The following is a 22853-nucleotide window of genomic DNA, read 5'->3' as shown; positions in this document are numbered from 1 at the left end:
TGGCACAAACCCTGCACTGCAAAGACTTTACAGTAAGCAGTAATAAAGAGCAAAGGAAGAATGCAAAACAAATTACTCTCACATTTTCCTTGCTCTATTTCTGCTAAATTGTTATCTGTATTTTTTTTTTTAAATGGTGTGTTCTTTTGTAAATGATCTCATGACTGAAGTACGTCATCAACAACGCTAAATAGTAGATGTGATGGAGCTGCTGTACTGTGTGCCTCTGCCCAATCTGCTTCCTAGCCGTTGGGAAGGGAGCCTGGAAGCAGATTGGGCAGAGGTTCTCTCTGTAGCTTTTCCACCCGACTAGGCTGCAGCTCTCCTTCCAGGCAGGTATCGTCCCTTATGCCTATTCCGCTGCAGCCCTTCTTCCAAGCAGTTATCCACCTCTGCCTGCAGTGTGATTCCTATTGCCTTTATAAAGGCATTCAGGCCAAGCTCTCTTGATTTATTCCAGGGCTAGAGGGATTGTGCAGCTAGCCAACAGGTGCGAAGACTCTGTTACTCGGATCTCTAAAAATCCACACAGAACACAAAGTTCCAAAAGGAACAAACCTACCATTCTTTATTTTTACTCAGGACTACCCAATATGCTCATAACAAATGGTGACAACTTAATATAAACACAAACAATCAAATAACATAAGATAACATACAGGAACTTATAATAACCATAGACCTATTTATAAAGGTGTGGAGTAGACAATAATTAACACAAAACATCTCTCCTGCCTCCAGAATTGGCAATATGCAAATCTACCCAAATATGCAAATTATTAAGCCTTGCTATTAAGGTAGTAAGAACTCAAAGTGAATTTCAAATTTAAGGCCGAAATAGCGGCCAAAATACTGACTGTTATTCACGTAACCCTGATCGATTTGTTTCTGACGCCAGATTAATTGGCGTTCTTTTGACAATCCTAGTCCATGACAAGCCCAGGCATCGTAGATATTTACGAATGACTTGACCAGTACATGGATTAGTCATTTTTCCTTCATAAACCCCTCCCACTCTGAAGGACAGAATAATTATATCCCTGCTAACCTCATGGATGAAATTGAATCATCATGACTTCAAATTAAGTCAGACAGTTTGTATCTAATTTAAGTTCGGCTGACGTCACTTTGACATTATTGCTAAGGTTGAGAAGATTTTTCCTGCTCTCGTGGAGTTTAAGTCAGGGGTTTAGGAACGCAGATAACATTTAGTGTTTAGCCAGGCATTGAAATAGATTAATGTGGGACACATTGAATGAAATATGAAGATAAATGTGGTATAGTGGCTGATCTGACGGTCACACTTACTACCGTTAGATTGCTTGTACCTGTGCCCTAGGAAACTGTAATATACAAGTTCTCTGCAAGTAACTGTTTGTACAATAAATGTAGATTAAAAAATATGCATATTATATTATCACAACAGTTGTGTGTTGTGTGTTCTGTTTTTAAAAACAAACCTTTTGTATTATTATCATTACATATTTCTGTGCAGGATGCTGAATTTTAAAAGTAATGTGAAAATCGGTCTCAGTCAGGAACCCAAAAGAATACATGTTTGGGTAGAAGGCAATTGAAAAAAAATATAGCCCAGACTTGCAGCTTTTGAAAAATATATGGTCTATTGCAGCATCAGACCTCTGCAAACAGCACAGTACTCAAGTGCTCCATACCAAGAATTTGGCATGAACAGACTGAACGTGGAAGACTTAAGTACAATTTAGTTCATTGTAAAATCTTAATAGACAGGCATTAGTGATATCCGGTCGGCACAGGAGCAGATTGAGTTTCTACTTTGAATTGCCTTAATGCCTTTAAAAGCGTAGCCAAGGTTTTATGGCTAAATGATAGGGCGTATCCCACAGTAACAGATCTGTGCGATTTCCATCTGACTTTTTTTTTCTCTCTTTTTTTAAACAATATCTAAAAGATGCTGAGAGTTCAGAGCTAGTCCTTCCTCATGCACCAGCACCCACGTAAGGCCTATTGTGAGCCACCAGCATTTTACTTTTCTAATTGCAAACTTGTCAGGTTTCACCAAGGCTTTACCGCCTGATTCAGGCTATAATATCCCTGGTATGGGTGGGATTTGTAGATCGATCACTAAAATTAAAACCCACCTTACTTGGTAGTCTTTTTATTTATTTTATTTGCTGCAATGGCTGTCCCTTTTTACATGGAATTGCCCCTTTTACATAATGGGTGTGATGTAGATTAATTTAGAAATAAACAAATATGTTTAAATGTCTATCTGTTCCTGTCCAAATCTGAGATGATTAAATTGCGTATACGCAGAAGTAAGTTCACACTGACACATGGAGTTCAGGTTAAAAGCACTTCAGAAAATTTAATGGCATCTGGTTAGAAAACGGGTATGCAGACCCTTTTAAAGGCAAAATGACATCATCATTGCATATCAGATAATAACAAATAAACATAATTAATTGGATTAAATGTTAAGTGGCTATATCAGTGTCCACCCATCAATATTATTAATTGGCTCAGGGATTTGAGTGACTAGTGGGGCACCCTCCCATCATGGGATGTCGTCTTTACTCGATGGGAGGGGGAATCTGGCGGCTAGCCATTTTGGGTAGTTAGTGATGTCAGACTCGTGATCAGGCTCAGGGTTCTTTTTATGAATAGAACATTTCATTAGTACAGTGTTCTCATGGCCTTGGCTCTGGCCTTGGTTATACTTTGTTGCATGTTACAGGAGATTCAATAATTCCGGAGTCAGCTATGTCTTTTTAGAAAATACAGTCTCTATTCATTATACTAAATGCTGTTAGGAAATTCTGTCATGTAATGTAGACAAAATGGAGGGTCTGTCATAATGTGAGGTTATGTGAGATTAAAATGGAGTTAGTACAATAATTCAATACAGGTGCAATAAAGATTTTTAAATAATTCTACATCAGTCCCCCCTATGAAATGTTAGATTCTAAAAAAGATAAACTTTATTGGTTAGTTCCAGAAGACAGGTTAGCCCAAAGGCACAAAACCCTATGAAGTAACGGTTCTTAAAGTCTTCTTAGTTCTTCAGAGGGACATCATAAAATAGACAAGCTTACATTACCATATGGACCTGTGTTATCTGGAGTATAGGCACAACAAGTCATGGTGACAGGTAAACGTTGTTGTTTGCAATAGATATAATAAATGCAAATCAAAATATTATTATTATTAGCAGTGACGGTTGGGAAAATGGACTCAAACTTTCCTTTTACTGCAAAATCATCTGGCACCCCCCTTGGCACACCTATGGCATCAATATATAGGTGTCAAACTTTCCCTTTAGAGGGGTGCTCCTCTTTGTGTTCTGAAGCATGAATGTGGTGTGTCAAGAGTACCTTGTCATGTATTATGTGTATGGACATAATAACCTTGGCTAGGGCACATTTGCTTATGCATTGTAGTATTAAACCTGTCCCACGCTACATCAGCGTAGGTGGACTCGGATCATTTAGTCAATATTAATATCACCACAAACTCAGGATGGACAAATAATCCTGAGGAAGCTTGGCATTTGGATCTCTTTAGCTTCACGAGGTCTCCTTTTGGGGTCCTCGGCTTTCCATCGATGGCAGGTGGTCAGGCATTATTATGGCCATCAAACACCTACTTGTTGGTATCTTTTTATTTTACTTTTATTTTTTTTTAACAAGTCATTTTTCCTTTAGAGTCAAAAGTGTGTCAAAATCAACAAATGTTACTTCCCATGTTGCAGAGAGAGAGAGTCTTGAATCTGGAACAATGAATCCACTGAGTGATCTCTGCAACTTTCACAATGCACTATTGGGTATATGGTCTTGGTTGTCACATTGATGACCGGCTAGGCTTCTGGCCATCCTGACAAAATGTCTATTATAACTAGTGCATATTTGACCCAGCAGCTCTTTGTCACCTGGATTCTTGAAAGGGATATTGAGAGTTAGCTAGGTGCTTAGGATTCTCCTCCTTTTCTGCCTGAGCTGTCCTTGGCACAAATAACACAGGATCGGCAGTAACTGATGATTAGAGGAGTAATTCTAGGTGCTTTAGGGTATTTAGAGATCAAAGAGTTCATGAGGGTCTTGGATAGGTATAAAGTTCCATGGGCTCACTGCCCAGTACATGTTTTTGGGTAAACAGAACTTGAGAGTGTTGGAGTACAGCCCGTCTTCAAGGGTTGCCCCTTTCTGTTTTTCCAGCTTTGTATTTCTTCAGGGTCAGGCAGCTGCTTGTCATTCTTTCAGAAGCTTGAGATCTGTAGGTAGGATCTACATGGTGAGTATAGAAGTTTCTTCAGCGGACACCCTTCTGTCCACTTCCCTTGGTGCACTTGTGGCTTGGTTGGCAGCTTTTGGTCAGCTGAGTGGTGCTTCTTATCTTCCAGATTGATCCAAAATAATGTGCTGCACCCAGGGCATATCTTGAGTCAGTGTAGGTATTGGCATGTCTTCCTTCAGGCATTTTGTATGCCACTGAGAAGGCTGTCAATTCAGCGTCTTGAGCAGATGTGGGTGAGGAAAGTGAAGATGCTTGACGTACCTGATCTTCTGTAGCAACAGCAAATCCAGTATGGTACCTTTCCTCTTTATCCGCAAACAGAGTGGAGTCAGGATCTGGTAAAGCTACTGCATGCTCTGTTGAAAGGTGTCTTGTTTCTTCTTTCATCTGTTCAAAGCAACCATGAGGAGCAGTAGAAGAGGTTTCCTCACCTATTTCTGTGTGAGATTGGGGGGGTATTTGTCTTTCTATTTACAGTTCTCTTGCTGACCCCCCTCTGTAGAGAGTTGTAAATTGATTGTTCATGTTTTGTTCTAATGAGTCAGGCTCCTTTCATGAGATTTCTGGGGACTTAGTGAAGAAAACATGAGGGACAGCCACCTCCCAGTGATGATACAGGTGTCTTACTTCCATGGGAATCTGGATCAGGACCGCACTATTTCCTTGAGAGTGCCCAAAACAGTTCTTTCATGATGAAGTGCTCCTCCACCAGTCTGAATAATTTTTCGTTAGTGTGGTATTCCCCCCTGGGAAGTGGCGGAAGAGTGGCCAGAGCAACTTTTCTTCAAAATATAATATTGTCAGGTAGAGGCAGAGTTGTCTATGAGCGGAGGAAATTGGTAAGGAATAAGAAGGGAGGAAGCATATAAAGGATATAGATATGGTAGTGGGGAGATGGAGGAATGAGTAGTGGATAGAGCGAGAGGGGAAGAAGGTGGAGTAGGAAGGACAGGGGAAGTAGGAAGAGGAGAAGGTGGAGTAGGAGGAGGAGGAGGAGGAGAAGGTGGAGTAGGAGGAGGAGGAGGAGAAGGTGGAGTAGTAGGAGGAGAAGGTGGAGTAGTAGGAGGAGAAGGTGGAGTAGGAGGAGGAGAAGGTGGAGTAGGAGGAGGAGAAGGTGGAGTAGGAGGAGGAGAAGGTGGAGTAGGAGGAGGAGAAGGTGGAGTAGGAGGAGGAGAAGGTGGAGTAGGAGGAGGAGAAGGTGGAGTAGGAGGAGGAGAAGGTGGAGGAGGAGGAGGAGGAGGAGGAGAAGGAGGAATAGAGGAGAAGGTGGAGTAGAGGGAGGAGAAGGTGGAGTAGAGGGAGGAGAAGGTGGAGTAGAGGGAGGAGAAGGTGGAGTAGAGGGAGGAGAAGGTGGAGTAGAGGGAGGAGAAGGTGGAGTAGAGGGAGGAGAAGGTGGAGTAGAGGGAGGAGAAGGTGGAGTAGAGGGAGGAGAAGGTGGAGTAGAGGGAGGAGAAGGTGGAGTAGAGGGAGGAGAAGGTGGAGTAGAGGGAGGAGAAGGTGGAGTAGAGGGAGGAGAAGGTGGAGTAGAGGGAGGAGAAGGTGGAGTAGAAGGAGGAGAAGGTGGAGTAGAGGGAGGAGAAGGTGGAGTAGAGGGAGGAGAAGGTGGAGTAGAGGGAGGAGAAGGTGGAGTAGAGGGAGGAGTAGGAGGAGTAGAGGGAGGAGTAGGAGGAGAAAGTGGAGTAGAGGGAGGAGTAGAAAGAGGAGGGAGGAGTAAGAGGAGGAGAAGGTGGAGTAGAGGGAGGAGTAGGAAGAGGAGGGAGGAGTAGGAAGAGGAGGGAGGAGTAGGAAGAGGAGGGAGGAGTAGGAAGAGGAGGGAGGAGTAGGAAGAGGAGGGAGGAGTAGGAAGAGGAGGGAGGAGTAGGAAGAGGAGGGAGGAGTAGGAAGAGGAGGGAGGAGTAGGAAGAGGAGGGAGGAGTAGGAAGAGGAGGGAGGAGTAGGAAGAGGAGGGAGGAGTAGGAAGAGGAGGGAGGAGTAGGAAGAGGAGGGAGGAGTAGGAAGAGGAGGGAGGAGTAGGAAGAGGAGGGAGGAGTAGGAAGAGGAGGGAGGAGGAGTAGGAAGAGGAGGGAGGAGGAGTAGGAAGAGGAGGGAGGAGGAGTAGGAAGAGGAGGGAGGAGGAGTAGGAAGAGGAGGGAGGAGGAGTAGGAAGAGGAGGGAGGAGGAGTAGGAGGAGGAGGGAGGAGGAGGAGGGAGGAGGAGTAGGAGGGAGGAGGGAGGAGGAGTAGGAGGAGGAGTAGAGGAGGAGTAGGAGGAGAGAGGAGAAGGTGGAGTAGAGGGAGGAGTAGGAGGAGAAAGTGGGGGACTGTAGATGAAGGGGAGGGATAGGTGGAAGGAGTAAGCGGGGGTGGGCAGGTAAGGGAGCAGACAGGTGATGTAGCAATGGAGGATACATCAGAAATCAAGACTAGGTAGAAATGCAATGGAGGCTGCAAATAGCCCATGTACAACAACTATTAACTGGCCCTATGCTTTCCCTAGAGTAAAATAATAAAAGGCTAACATGCTCATCTTGTCTGCACAGGCCTCGAACGTTTCACTCCGTGGGTGTCCCGCAGTGGCTAGCCCACCACTTCTCCCACACCAGACTTGTGCCCGTGGAGACAGACGCTATCCCTGACTCTCGTTCTTTATTTTATTAATTTATATCTAACATCTCAAAACGTAATTCCTACTTATATCACAAATATACATTATCACAATTTTATGTCTCGCTAATGGGATAAAATTTATTCTACTCTTCACTGATAATGTATTTTTAAAACATACAAAATAGACAAATAACATTGTCTTCTGCAAGATAAATGAAAAAAGATAATGGGGATTCTGTTAAGCTTATAAATAGCTATACATTAATTCACATTTCTTGTTCTCCAGTTTCTGGCTGTTAATGACAATGTACAATGTAATAGAGCAGCAGAAAATGCTAGCAGAATGCTTGGTTGCATAGGGAGAGGTATTAGCAGTAGGAAGAGGGAAATGCTCATGCCATTGTACAGAACACTGGTGAGACCTCACTTATGCCTCGTTTCCACTGAGCGGATCGGTTCGGGTTGGTACAGTTTGGAAGGTTTAGAATGGACCAGCCCATTCTGGTGAGCGTTTCCACTGCAAGTCAGACCTTCAGGGCCATGCAGGGTTTAGAAAAAATGCTCTTCCTGTCAACCAATCAATGGATTGTATAGTAGCTCCACCCTATCCGAACCATTCCATTTTCTATGGCCCTACATCTGAAGCAGGACCCTGAATGGATTGGTACGGTTCGCTTGTATGGACCACTTTCATAATGGAAACACCCAAAATAGCGAACCGTACCGAACTGAACCGAACCGATCCGCTCAGTGGAAACGAGGCATTAGAGTACTGGATACAGTACTGGAGACCATATCTTCAGAAGGATATGGATACCTTAGAGAGAGTTCAAAGAAGGGCTACTAAACTGGTTCATGGATTGCAGGATAAAATTCACCAGGAAAGATTAAAGGATCTTAACAGGTATAGCTTGGTGAAAAGACGAGACATGGGAAATATGATGAAAGCATTTTAAATACATAAAGGGAAACAACACAGTAAAAGTGGAGACTATATTTAAAAGAAGGAAAACTACCATAACAAGAGGACATAGTCTCAAAAATAGAGGGACAAAGGTTTAAAAATAATATCAGGAAGTATTACATTACTGAGAGGGTAGTGGATGCATGGAATAGCCTTCCAACTGTAGTGGTAGAGGTTAACTCAGTAGAAGTGTTTAAGCATGCGTGGGATAGGCATAAGGCTAAGCACTTGCTGCTAGTAACAGATCTAAAATCAATACACTATAATGCCCAAAGTCTCAATTCCTATGCATATGCAATAATAAAATATCTGGGCTTACAACAAAAATTATGTTAGTCAGTCTTTTAATCTTGGAGGCAAACATTATCCAGTAAAAAAAAAAAACAGATTGGAACACACTCCCACCATATTCATTTGTTAATAGTTATGCTTATAATGTTAACTGGTTCCTTTTCAATTAGATCAAGACATTTTTTTTTTCAATCCTTAATTGTATCACCATTTGTTCAAGAAATCTTGGTTTATTAGAACTTTCTTTTAGTAAATGTTCTTTAAGATAACCCTTCTTTCAGCATGTTATCAATCTTTGTACACAAAGCTCAAACACACTTGTTACTTACACGTGAATCGATAGACATATAAATTAATTCTACATATTAACCATCACTTGTCACAGACACTTTCCTGATATAGGGAAACTAATAGCAGGATTACTTTAGTAATTGTAACTTTTTTGTTCATAATATGTGGGAATTAAGGAAGACAGCATGTCTTAGGATAGGATGAGCATGGTAGAAGTAGATCTCGAATTGACACGATATATGGGCGGATATGACCTCACTAAGGGCAGAGTGAGGGCACTTAAGGACAACCTTCTTTTGTTCTAGGGGCCATTTTCTTTTTCTTTTTTTTTTTTTTAGGGCAATTCAGCTTAGCTACACTAAACTAAGTTATAGCCTAATAAAATAAATCAGAGAAGCAACATTCTGTTAGGCAAAATGAAATACTAAACCATGGACAGACTTGACGGATTAAATAAGACAAATGAAAACATTATACATTTAACAGTCCGTGAAGCTTTGGAATAACATGATGTAAAAATAAACTCACGGGATGCAACTAACCTCCCCCATCATTCACCAGCTATTAATCACCCAACACGTCCAAATACATATACAACGCCACGGAACCTGCTGGCGTCACACAAATGGCAACAACAACACACGAACCCTAGAAACCTCCTATACAACACATCACTCCTATGTAAGTAGCAAAATACACAATTAGAATATTTTCTAGCAAAAATTCCATTGCTAAGTCTTATCAGTAGTTTCTGAATAACTCTACGGAAGGGACAAATCTGAATTTGCAAGCACGCAACCCCCCCCTCACTCCCCCTCGCGTCCCACAGAAAGCAAGAGCGAGAGAGGCGGGGGAAGGGGGAGAGAGACTGCCAGCAGAATCTCTTTAACCATGTCAATGCTGTACAGCAACAAGACAGAAGGATAGCCACGTTACAGCTATTGCAAAAGCAGAGAGACACAAAAACACAACATTTAGCAATACTCTCAGTGAAACTCAATACAAAACCCCCACCCTCTACCAGGGTAATGGCTAACACAAAATACAAAAACAATTCTTATGATATACATACATTCTTAACCCTTTGTGATTTATTTCTTCCTCAACCCAACCTTCCTGCTGAATAGCCTTCGCTACTTTGTACCATGCTTCAGCAGTCCGCAATAAATCTGTATTATCTGTAAGCTTGCTTTCTTCCCTGTCAGTAATCCACGCCAGCTTTCTGGCTGCAATCTACCACATGAAGGTACAGCAATTTTACACACTTTAGCAATCTTTTCAACACCTTTAACTAGATCACACGCGCTAGCCAGCCCTTATTGGGCTTTTCTAATCCCTGTCCCTCTCCCCCTATAAAAGGCGTCCCAGATATAGAGGAAAAAAGTTTTAAACAGAGTGTCTACAATGGTGGACTGCCACTCGAGAGGGGTGGGTCCCCCCAAGTGCGTCTTCCCAAAACGTAGACTAGTCATTAATTGGAGCGAGGTGAGAAGTGTGTGACCAATCACTTCTCTCACAATAGAAATAGGAGAGGATAGTGTATATAACTCAGGAAGTATAGAAAAGGTAAAAAAAAATAAAGTGGAATTTTAGAGACAGACACAGGAGTTTGAATGACTCCCAATTTAAACAAAAACAACAATACAATTGAAATACAGTGCATGCATCACAGTTCAAATAAAATCAACAGTAATCCCTTTCCTTTACTTGTGTGACCAAAGTCACCTCCCTCAACCTCGTAGTGTCCCCGCTCGGAGAATGACTTCCTCAAGTCTCACTACCAGCGGCCACAGGAAACAGCAATCCTCTCCGACCCGAATCCTGTATAGCCTCCCTCGTTACAGCAGTCCACTAAGTGTGGCCACCTCTATCCTCACTCCCGTAGCGCCCCTATGAACCCACTCATAAGTCTCACTACCACGTGGTGCTGGAGACAAGCAATGCCTGCTTGAATCCGCCCGCCACAAATAAAAAAAAATTGGAATTCCACCAGCCTCAGCGCTCGAAGCTGGAGGTTACCACCTCTCTGCAAGCAGAGTTATGTGCACAATGAGGCTAGCTAGGCTATCAAAGTGACACCATGGGGAATCCCCAGGAAGCAATGAGTCTACACCCCTCCACAGATTCCCCCCTCCTCTTTTTCCTTACAGCCACAGCCACGAGGCTCCTAAAAGAGGTAAACAGGCAAAGAAGACCCCAGGAAAACTTCCACAGGTCCACCCCCCTTTTTCCTTACAGCCACAGCCACGTGGCTCCTAAAAGGAGTAAACAGGCAACAGAGGACTCCAGGCAAATCCCCCGGGTCCACCCCCCTTTATCCCAAAAGGGGTAAACAGACAAACAGACAAACAGAGGACCCCAGGCAAAACCCCCGCAGGTCCACCCCCCTTTATCCCAAAAGGGGTAAACAGACAAACACTCTACCCGGGCACTTAAGCTAAAATAGGCCAATACAAACACACCCAGGCAACAGACTAAATGCAGGTAAACAAGTGAGTAACAAGACACCGGGCAAGATATTACCTGTCTTTGATGTCCTCCCGGGAAGCAGTCACAGACACGTGGACGGGTCAATCAAAGGGGGCTGGAACATACCGGCTAGGCTCTGCAGAAGTCTCTACTGTGTAATCGGAGGTGATCAGTCTCCCTTTCCTTCCCCCCGGATTCCTCCGTCCAACAGAGTCTTCCTTAGGACGGCTTACCGGCCAGAGGCCATAGCCCGATGCCCCACGTTCTGGGCGCCAAATTGATGTAGATTAATTTAGAAATAAACAAATATGTTTAAATGTCTATCTGTTCCTGTCCAAATCTGAGATGATTAAATTGCGTATACGCAGAAGTAAGTTCACACTGACACATGGAGTTCAGGTTAAAAGCACTTCAGAAAATTTAATGGCATCTGGTTAGAAAACGGGTATGCAGACCCTTTTAAAGGCAAAATGACATCATCATTGAATATCAGATAATAACAAACATAATTAATTGGATTAAATGTTAAGTGGCTATATCAGTGTCCACCCATCAATATTATTAATTGGCTCAGGGATTTGAGTGACTAGTGGGGCACCCTCCCATCATGGAATGTCGTCTTTACTCGATGGGAGGGGGAATCTGGCGGCTAGCCATTTTGGGTAGTTAGTGATGTCAGACTCGTGGTCAGGTGCAAGGCTCTTTTTATGAATAGAACATTTCATTAGTACAGTGTTCTCATGGCCTTGGCTCTGGCCTTGGTTATACTTTGTTGCATGTTACAGGAGATTCAATAATTCCGGAGTCAGCTATGTCTTTTTAGAAAATACAGTCTCTATTCATTATACTAAATGCTGTTGGGAAATTCTGTCATGTAATGTAGACAAAATGGAGGGTCTGTCATAATGTGAGGTTATGTGAGATTAAAATGGAGTTAGTACAATAATTCAATACAGGTGCAATAAAGATTTTTAAATAATTCTACATCAGTTGTTCTTCAAAGCAAAAAACACAGAAATGTTTCCTGATATGTTTTATGTCATGCCATCAACAGATAACTTGGATATCTGCTAATTGTTCCCTTACTCCATACTGTCGATAGATACTTGGTTATCTGCTGACTGACTTTGCACTTCAGTACAAGAAGTGTGCAGTCTGGGACCGGAGTAACGAGTAGATCTGATTTAATGAACCTGACATGTCGTATCTCCATTGTGTACACCAATATAATACAATGACCAGTTTGAAGCTGATAACTTACTATATACATTATGTGCAGGAGATGTAGTTTTGAGACCCCGACTAATAAGATTCCTTATATTGCAAGGCTGCCACTGTTCTTCTAATGAACTCATTGTAACTTTTCTCCACACACAGAGAAAATCATTACATAGGAGGTTTTATTGTATCCCGCAATGTTCCTTTTCTCTGACATTAAAGGGATGTTTAACATTAAAGGATTGCTGGAGGCTTTAGATTATTGGGCCTCCCTTTATAAATGAAAATAATAAAGTTAAAATCTCCTCTTAACCAGCTGCGTCCCAATCTTGCTGCAGCCGCCGTTCTGCCTTCTTCTGAGTTCATCACTAGGACAGGGGTAGGCAGCCTTTGGCACTCCATACTCCAACATTGTGGCTGTAAAAGCATTATGTGAGATTTTGTCTAGAACATCAAGAGTTCCACGATGCTTACATCTGTGAGACGGTAATTAGGCAACAAGACCAGTGTATTAGGCATTTGGTTTTGAGGCTAAGTGTCCCTTTTAATAGTTAAATATAAAATACGTACAGGTATAAAAATTCAAGGCTTATTTCTCATACTTTGTACCGCAGTAAAATGAAATAAAGATGGAGGAAAAAAACAAACAAACCTCAAGTTGTACACTAAAAAGGCATAACCAAAAAAACACAGGGAAAAAAAAGTTTATTTCCAATACAGGTAGGTGAGACACCTAGCAGGAAATATATAGAGATGTACACCTCTTGCACAACCTTTCCCATTTTTACAAACCCCTGTTGAATGAAAGACTCCATTAGTGAATAGCAGTCAACAGTGAGGTTTTTAACACCGTTACGGCGTTCTATGCCGTCCCCATTATAATGGGCTTTAAAGTCATTGTGACGGCATAGAACGCTGTAACTGCTTTCTACCCCAGAAGCTCCGCGATACTTACCTCCATCGCGATCCGCTTTGGGAGCACTGCCTGTCCACCCAGGCAGCCCTCCCCAGGCAAATCAGGCCTCCAGCTGGTGGGTAGTGTAAATTTTTTTTAAATATTAAACATGTAAAATAAATTAAGTGTGTGTGTGTGTGTATATATATATATATACATGCATTGATCCTGAAGAGAGCCACGGATGAGGGCTGAAATGTTGATCTGTTTTTACATGAATATTGAATAAAGGAATTTTACTAAGAAAAGACAGTGAGTGCAAGTCGTTTACTGTGTACATATATATATATATATATATATATATATATATATACCGTATATACTCGAGTATAAGCCGAGTTTTTCAGCCCATTTTTTGGGCTGAAAAACCCCAACTCGGCTTATACTCGAGTCAGAGTCTGTATTATGGCAATTTGCATTGCCATAATACAGACTGGGGGGAGAGGGGGGCTGGCAGAGCTGTAACTTACCTTTCCTGCAGCTCCTGTCAGCTCTCTCCTCCTCCGCGCCGTCCGTTCAGCACCTCGGTCAGCTCCCAGTGTAAGTCTCGCGAGAGCCGCGGCTCTCGCGAGATTTACACTGGGAGCTGACAGAAGAGCAGAACGGACGGCGCAGAGGAGGAGAGAGCTGACAGGAGCTGCAGGAAAGGTAAGTTACAGCTCTGCCAGCCCCCCTCTCCCCCCCACTGAACTGCCACTGGACCACCAGGGAAGGAGAGCCCCCCTCCCTGCCATATATCAAGCAGGGAGGGGGGACGAAAAAAATATATAAATAAAATAATAAAAAAAAATTCATAATAAAAAAAAAAGGGGTATAAGGACCACTATGGGAGGGGGGGGGGTATAAGGACCACTATGGGAGGGGGGGGGTATAAGGACCACTATGGGAGGGAGGGGGTGGGTTATAAGGACCACTATGGGAGGGAGGGGGTGGGTTAAGGACCACTATGGGAGGGAGGGGGGTATAAGGACCGCTATGGGAGGGAGGGGGGTATAAGGACCGCTATGGGAGGGAGGGGGGGTATAAGGACCACTATGAGAGGGAGGGGGGGGGTAAGGACCGCTATGGGAGGGAGGGGGGGATAAGGACCACTATGGGAGGGAGGGGGGGATAAGGACCACTATTGGAGGGAGGGGGGGGGATAAGGACCACTATTGGAGGGAGGGGGGTATAAGGACCACTATGGGAGGGAGGGGGGGTATAAGGACCACTATGGGAGGGGGTGGGATAAGGACCACTATGGGAGGGAGGGGGGGTATAAGGACCATTATGGGAGGGAGGGGGGGGGGTATATGGACCACTATGGGAGGGATGGGGTGGGATAAGGAACACTATGGGAGGGAGAAGGAGGATAAGGACCACTATGAGAGGGAGGGGGTGGGATAAGGACCACTATGGGAGGGGAGGGGGAAGTAAGGACCACTAGGGGAGGGGAGGGTAAGGACCACTGGGGGGGGGGGGGTGAAGGAACACGGGGGTGGGGAGGTAAGGACCACTGAGGGAGGAGGAGGGGAAGTCAGGACATATGGGGGGGGAGGGGGCGGCAAAAAATGTTTTGCCTATGGCGGCAAATATCCTTGCACCGGCCCTGCACACACTGCATTCACACACTGCATTCATGCACACACACACTGCATTCATGCACACACACGCTGCACTCATACACACACACACATACGCACACACTGCATTCATTATACACACACTGTAAATAAATATTCAATTAATATATATTTTTTTAGGATCTAATTTTATTTAGAAATTTACCAGTAGCTGCTGCATTTCCCACCCTAGTCTTATACTCGAGTCAATAAGTTTTCCCAGTTTTTTGGGATAAAATTAGGGGCCTCGGCTTATATTCGGGTCGGCTTATACTCGAGTATATACGGTATATATATAATTACATAAGTATACACATAAACTTTAAATGCATATATATGTATATATATTACAATTCTATGTGTATATTTAAGTAATCTTTTAACATAATTATGTGATTTTATTAATTAAAATTTGATTGACATGCCTGACAATGCAGGCAGAAAGTGCACAGAATTTAATTCGCAAGCACTATAATTAACCCTGTAACTTTCCAAGACACCATAAAACCTGCACATGGGGTATACGGTTTTACTCAGGAGACTTAGCTGAACACAAAAATTAGCATTTTTCACACAGGAACGGCACTTTTACTGACAATATTATTGTTGTAATACGTTTTACTGTTTTGAAACCCTGTTTGTGTTCAGTTAAGTCTCCCGAGTAAAACAGTACCCCCCATGTACAGGTTTTATGGTGCTTTGGAAAGTTATATATAAGGCTTGCATTTCATTTTTTTCCTATTGAAATTTGCCAGATTAGTAATGTTACCTTTGAGACGGTGTGATAGCCCAGGAATGAGAATTACCCCCATAATGGCATAGCATTTGCAAAAGTAGACAACCCAAGGTATTGCAAGTGGGTTATGTCCAGTCTTTTTTAGTAGCCACTTAGTCACAAACACTAGCCAAATATTAGTTTTTTTTGTTTGTTTTTTTCACACAAAAACAAATATGAACGCTAACTTTGGCCATTGTTTGTGACTAAGTGACTACTAAAAAAGACTGGACATACCCCACTTGCAGTACCTTGGGTTGTCTACTTTTGCAAATGATATGCCATCATGTGAAAAAACTGAAAAAGGAAATGTGCTATATTTTCTCTGTAACTTTCCAAAACACAGTAAGACCTGTTAATGAGTGGTACTGTTGTACTCATGAGACATTGCTGAATTTAAATATGTGCATTTTATTGCAGTAAAAACTAACCATATTATGACATTTACAGCTAAAATGTCAGGCGGAACAACAAATAATTATTAAAAAGAAATCTTAATTTCTCAGTTTTTTATTTTATTCATAATGAATTATGTTTCATATATGAATAGTTCATGAGAAATAAAATAAAGCCCTGTTTCTCCTGAACAAAATGATATATAATAAGTATGGGTGCACTTAATATGAAAGAGGTGAATTACGCCTGAACAGACATATAGCGCAAATTCCAGTTTCTGTTTACATTTTGTTTTGATCAGAACGTGCACTATTGACTCCGTCCTGAAGGGATTAAATATATATTCATAAAATAGAATAATAATACTTATTTTGCCAATTTCATTTGGAATTTTGTCGTAATTCTTCTTCTCATAATATCATTATGCGTCTCACTGTAATTCCCTGCACTACAAAAATAAAAATAGAACAATACAGGGGCGGACTGACCACTCGGGCAGATCGGTCATGGACTGAGGGGCCGAAGTCAGGGGCCCGGCAGGCTGCACTAACATGCTCTGGCTGGGGAGATCAGATCATAGATCTCCCCAGCCAGAAACAAACCAAATTGTACATATTCTAGGGATAGGTTGCTCATGCAACCTATCTCTCTCTGTTTCCCCCCTCCACTCCCACCTTTTGAGACCTGGCAGTGATCCTGCTGCTCCTGCCAGGTCGCCTCCATGCACTGACTGCGGAGCTCCGTGTGAGGGGAAGAGGCGGGCCGAAAGAGGGGAAGTTACATCACTTCCATTACTGCAGAATCTGCTGAACCCTGGCAGACAGCAAGTAAGTAAATATAACTTTTTTTTTTAAAGCCAATATCCCCCTTCACCCATCCCAGCCCCAGTGCCCCCCTTCACCCATCCCAGCCCCAGTGCCCCCCTTCACCCATCCCAGCCCCAGTGCCCCCTTCACCCATCCCAGCCCCTGTGCCCCCTTCACCCATCCCAGCCCCTGTGCCCCCCTTCACCCATCCCAGCCCCAGTGCCCCCTTCACCCATCCCAGCCCCAGTGCCCCCTTCACCCATCCCAGCCCCAGTGCCCCCTCACCCATCCCAGCCCCAGTGCCCCCTTCACCCATCCCAGCCCCAGTGCCCCCTTCACCCATCCCAGCCCCAGTGCCCCCTTCACCCATCCCAGCCCCAGTGCCCCTTCACCCATCCCAGCCCCAGTGCCCCCTTCACCCATCCCAGCCCCAGTGCCCCCTTCACCCATCCCAGCCCCAGTGCCCCCTTCACCCATCCCAGCCCCAGTGCCCCCTTCACCCATCTCAGCCCCAGTGCCCCCTTCACCCATCTCAGCCCCAGTGCCCCTTCACCCATCTCAGCCCCTGTGCCCCCTTCACCCATCTCAGCCCCTGTGCCCCCTTCACCCATCTCAGCCCCTGTGCCCCCCTTCACCCATCCCAGCCCCTGTGCCCCCTTCACCCATCCCAGCCCATGTGCCCCCCTTCACCCATCCCAGCCCCTGTGCCCCCCTTCACCCATCCCAGCCCCTGTGCCCCCCTTCACCCATCCCAGCCCCTGTGCCCCCTTCACCCATCCCAGCCCCTGTGCCCCCCTTCACCCATCCCAGCCCCTGTGCCCCCCTTCACCCATCCCAGCCCCTGTGCCCCCCTTCACCCATCCCAGCCCCTGTGCCCCCCTTCACCCATCCCAGCCCCTGTGCCCCCCTTCACCCATCCCAGCCCCTGTGCCCCCCTTCACCCATCCCAGCCCCTGTGCCCCCCTTCACCCATCCCAGCCCCTGTGCCCCCCTTCACCCATCCCAGCCCCTGTGCCCCCCTTCACCCATCCCAGCCCCTGTGCCCCCCTTCACCCATCCCAGCCCCTGTGCCCCCCTTCACCCATCCCAGCCCCTGTGCCCCCCTTCACCCATCCCAGCCCTGTGCCCCCTTACCCATCCCAGCCCTGTGCCCCCTTACCCATCCCAGCCCCTGTGCCCCCCTTCACCCATCCCAGCCCCTGTGCCCCCCTTCACCCAACTCAGCCCCTGTGCCCCTTTACCCATCTCAGCCCCAGTGCCCCTTTACCCATCTCAGCCCCAGTGCCCCCTTCACCCTTCTCAGCCCTGTGCCCCCTTCACCCATCTCAGCCCTGTGCCCCCCTTCACCCATCTCAGCCCTGTGCCCCCCTTCACCCATCCCAGCCCCTGTGCCCCCTTCACCCATCCCAGCCCTGTGCCCCCTTCACCCATCCAAGCCCCTGTGCCCCTTCACCCATCCCAGCCCCTGTGCCCCTTCACCCATCCCAGCCCCTGTGCCCCCCTTCACCCATCTCAGCCCTGTGCCCCCCTTCACCCATCCCAGCCCCTGTGCCCCCCTTCACCCATCCCAGCCCCTGTGCCCCCCTTCACCCATCCCAGCCCCTGTGCCCCCCTTCACCCATCCCAGCCCCTGTGCCCCCTTCACCCATCCCAGCCCCTGTGCCCCTTCACCCATCCCAGCCCCTGTGCCCCTTCACCCATCCCAGCCCCTGTGCCCCCTTCACCCACCCCAGCCCCTGTGCCCCCCTTTACCCATCCCAGCCCCTGTGCCCCCTTTATCCATCCCAGCTACTGTACTCCTTTATCCATCCCAGCCCCTGTACCCACCTTTTCCTATCCCAGCCCCTGTACCCACCTTTTCCTATCCCAGCCCCTGTACCCACCTTTTCCTATCCCAGCCCCTGCCCCCCTTCACCCACCCCAGCCCCTGTGCCCCCCTTCACCCACCCCAGCCCCTGTGCCCCCCTTCACCCACCCCAGCCCCTGTGCCCCCCTTCACCCACCCCAGCCCCTGTGCCCCCCTTCACCCACCCCAGGCCCTGTGCCCCTTCACCCATCCCAGCCCCTGTGCCCCCCTTCACCCATCCCAGCCCATGTGCCCCCCTTCACCCATCCCAGCCCCTGTGCCCCCTTCACCCATCCCAGCCCCTGTGCCCCCTTCACCCATCCCAGCCCCTGTGCCCCCTTCACCCATCCCAGCCCCTGTGCCCCCTTCACCCATCCCAGCCCCTGTGCCCCCTTCACCCATCCCAGCCCCTGTGCCCCCTTCACCCATCCCAGCCCCTGTGCCCCCCTTCACCCATCCCAGCCCCTGTGCCCCCCTTCACCCATCCCAGCCCCTGTGCCCCCCTTCACCCATCCCAGCCCCTGTGCCCCCCTTCACCCATCCCAGCCCCTGTGCCCCCCTTCACCCATCCCAGCCCCTGTGCCCCCCTTCACCCATCCCAGCCCCTGTGCCCCCCTTCACCCATCCCAGCCCCTGTGCCCCCCTTCACCCATCCCAGCCCCTGTGCCCCCTTACCCATCCCAGCCCTGTGCCCCCCTTACCCATCCCAGCCCTGTGCCCCCCTTACCCATCCCAGCCCCTGTGCCCCCCTTCACCCAACTCAGCCCCTGTGCCCCTTTACCCATCTCAGCCCCAGTGCCCCTTTACCCATCTCAGCCCCAGTGCCCCCTTCACCCATCCCAGCCCTGTGCCCCCCTTCACCCATCCCAGCCCTGTGCCCCCCTTCACCCATCCCAGCCCTGTGCCCCCTTACCCATCCCAGCCCCTGTGCCCCCCTTCACCCAACTCAGCCCCTGTGCCCCTTTACCCATCTCAGCCCCAGTGCCCCTTTACCCATCTCAGCCCCAGTGCCCCCTTCACCCACCCAGCCCCTGTGCACCCTTTACCCATCCCAGCCCCTGTGCCCCCCTTTACCCATCCCAGCCCCTGTGCCCCCTTTATCCATCCCAGCTACTGTACTCCTTTATCCATCCCAGCCCCTGTACCCACCTTTTCCTATCCCAGCCCCTGTACCCACCTTTTCCTATCCCAGCCCCTGTACCCACCTTTTCCTATCCCAGCCCCTGTACCCACCTTTTCCTATCCCAGCCCCTGTACCCACCTTTTCCTATCCCAGCCCCTGTGCCCCCTTTTCCCATCCCAGCCCCTGTGCCCCCTTTTCCTATCCCAGCCCCTGTACCCACCTTTTCCTATCCCAGCCCCTGTACCCACCTTTTCCTATCCCAGCCCCTGTACCCACCTTTTCCCATCCCAGCCCCTGTGCCCCCTTTACCCATCCCAGCCCCTGTGCCCCCTTTACCCATCCCAGCCCCTGTGCCCCCTTTACCCATCCCAGCCCCTGTGCCCCCTTTACCCATCCCAGGCCCTGTGCCCCCTTTACCCATCCCAAGCCCTGTGCCCCCTTTACCCATCCCAGGCCCTGTGCCCCCTTTACCCATCCCAGGCCCTGTGCCCCCTTTACCCATCCCAGGCCCTGTGCCCCCTTTACCCATCCCAGGCCCTGTGCCCCCTTTACCCATCCCAGGCCCTGTGCCCCCTTTACCCATCTGAGCCCCCTTTCACAGCCCCTCTGCCCTCTTTATCCATCTGAGCCCCTATGCCCTTTCACCCACCACAGCCCCTATGCCCCTTTACCATCCCAGATCCCACTCCCCCTTCAGCCCTATCACTCTCATTCCTATCCTTCCCTGTACCCACCACAGCCTCTTTGCCTTCTTGTACACTCCTCAGCCTTTCTCTCTCCCTGTACCCACCTCACCCCTATGCCTTCCTGCACCCGCTACAGTCCTCATCACTCTCATCCCTATCCCTCCCTGCACTCACTACAGCCCCTATCCCTCACTGCTCCCAGTGCAGCCGCTATCCCCCTTCATGCACTGCAGTCACTATCCACACACATACTGCAGCCTCTGTATCTCCCCACAGTAGAGCCTCTAGTATCATACAAACATACACTACAATCCCAATATCTACTACTACTAAACCCCCTATCCCACACACACACAACAGCCCCTATCCACACACTCTCTGCAACACAACCAGCCCTCTCCACTAACATACGACACTGCAAACAGCTCCATACACACACACAAACCCACAAGGAACCTCACTGTATGCACGTAATCCCACAAACCGCATTCCCACACATTCAATACCACATGCAGCCTCCCTACACAAACATCACAACAGGCATCCTCAGCATGGCAATACTGCATACAGTCTCCTTATATATACACACACACACACATCACAAGAGGCATCCCCAGCATTGCAATACTGCATACAGTCTCCTTATACATACAAACGCAATTATTACAATTACTTATATAGCACCAACATATTCTGCAGTGCAGTACAATAGGTAAAACAAGTCAAACAATTCATTCTAATTCAACATGTTGACATACAGGAACACAAGCAGCATCCCACACATGCAACCACACAAGTAGCCTCCAAACACATGTTTGGAGGCTGCTTGTATGGTTGAACATGTGGGGGATGCTGCTTGTGATGTCAGAGGAAGTGTTTAATTAAATTTGCTTTATGTCTTTATTTTAAGAGGGGGGGGGGGCGGGAGCGTAAGGCAAGCTATTAAAGGACCACTCTAGTGCCAGGAAAGCATACTCGTTTTCCTGGCACTAGAGTGCCCTGAGGGTGCCCCCACCCTCAGGGACCCCCTCCCGCCCGGCTCTGGAAAGGGGAAAAGGGTTAAAACTTACCTTTTTCCAGCGCTGGGCGGGGAGCTCTCCTCCTCCTCTCCGCCTCCGTTCCTCCCCGTCGGCTGAATGCGCACGCGCGGCAAGAGCTGCGCGCGCATTCAGCCGGTCACATAGGAAAGCATTCATAATGCTTTCCTATGGACGCTTGCGTGCTCTCACTGTGATTTTCACAGTGAGAATCACGCAAGCGCCTCTAGCGGCTGTCAGTGAGACAGCCACTAGAGGAAATAGGGGAAGGCTTAACTAATTGATAAACATAGCAGTTTCTCTGAAACTGCTATGTTTATAAAACAATTAGTTAACCCTAGCTGGACCTGGCACCCAGACCACTTCATTAAGCTGAAGTGGTCTGGGTGCCTAGAGTGGTCCTTTAAGGGGTACTCCACTCAAAAACAATGTTTTATTAAAACACTGTTTTTGGTTGGATTAACCCTTTAAAGTATATCTGGCCCTGTTTGGGGCACGCCATGACTCACACAGCCATGCTGTGTAGCGCGCACATATCTGTATGACCGAGGGCCCTATAAGTTGTCAGTCCGCCCCTGGAACAATAACATCTGAATGTAGGGAAGTAACATAACAATTAGTGTGTAAAACTTTTATATATTCTGTATACAAGCTGGCTTTGAGAGGAGCGTATTAGAAAAGTCAGATTTTTCTGCGCATGGTCACTCTAGTGATGATGTCAGCACCTTCTCTATCGTAACATTAAGATTATTAAAAACAAAAGAATCAGGCAAAAAAATGTCTGCATGTTTTCAAAGAGAAGATGCTGTAGGAAATACATCTGGGGCTTTGTTTTGTTTTTTTGTTTTTTTTATGGTTTTATGACTTTTGTCATGTAAACGGTATATTTAAACCAAAAATCAGTTTAGCCTCTGTTTTCCTTTCAGTTGAAAACGAATGCTGTGTTGTTGTCAGTTCCTCGCCGACTTCCCGTGAGCATTCCACAGGTGACCAAACAAGTCCATGTTTGCTCAACCTAGACTCTGACATGTTTGATGTTCCATTAACTGCTCACCCACTATATTTAGTGTGGATAAAGTTGGGCACTATGCATGCACTGTTACATCTTTCTACGCATTTTAACGAAGCTTACATAAGAGGTCACATTTTGCATTAACATTTGAGATGATCTAGTAGGAGTAGAAAAAGTGTTGCTGAGCCTCACAGTCAATACCAACAAATCGTAAGTACACACTTTATATTTTCCCATTCGCCCTTCAAACTACTTGGAAAACAAGCATCTATTTACAGGTTTGAAGCAATGTATAAAGCTTTTTCAGTTTGGTTTTGGTTTTATAAATTGCTTAACCACAGGAGTGAAAGCTGGAATTTGGAATATATCAGCTACCGTTTTGTGCATTGTATTGGTTTGAGTATAGAGCTCCTTCTATTTTGAGTGAATGAAAAGCAGTGCTTACATACATTTTTTTTAAGTTGATGGAATCAACTGACCTGTTTGTATTAGAGTGTGGGGGCTCCCTGTCACTGGAGCACCACAT

The 22853-nt window shown here is 46.8% G+C and overlaps 1 protein-coding gene across 2 annotated transcripts in view; it reads left to right on the top strand.

Moving 5' to 3' along the window:
* The window catches only part of FNDC3A (fibronectin type III domain containing 3A), a 237681-nt gene that overhangs the window by 47123 nt on the left and 167705 nt on the right, over positions 1 to 22853 (top strand). The window contains exon 1 of one of the 2 annotated variants that reach the window (XM_063428716.1): positions 22412 to 22537. The exons of the other annotated variant lie outside the window; for it this stretch is intronic. The gene's annotated coding sequence lies outside the window, so the exon portion shown is untranslated. Of the gene's footprint in view, positions 1 to 22411; positions 22538 to 22853 lie in introns of those variants that run through there. 2 annotated transcript variants of the gene reach the window in all.

Source organism: Pelobates fuscus, chromosome 1 (assembly GCF_036172605.1).
Source record: "Pelobates fuscus isolate aPelFus1 chromosome 1, aPelFus1.pri, whole genome shotgun sequence".
In the NCBI taxonomy this organism is placed as follows: Eukaryota; Metazoa; Chordata; class Amphibia; order Anura; family Pelobatidae; genus Pelobates; species Pelobates fuscus.
Note: the sequence above shows the minus strand (reverse complement) of the source record. Positions and strands in the feature narration are given on the sequence as shown.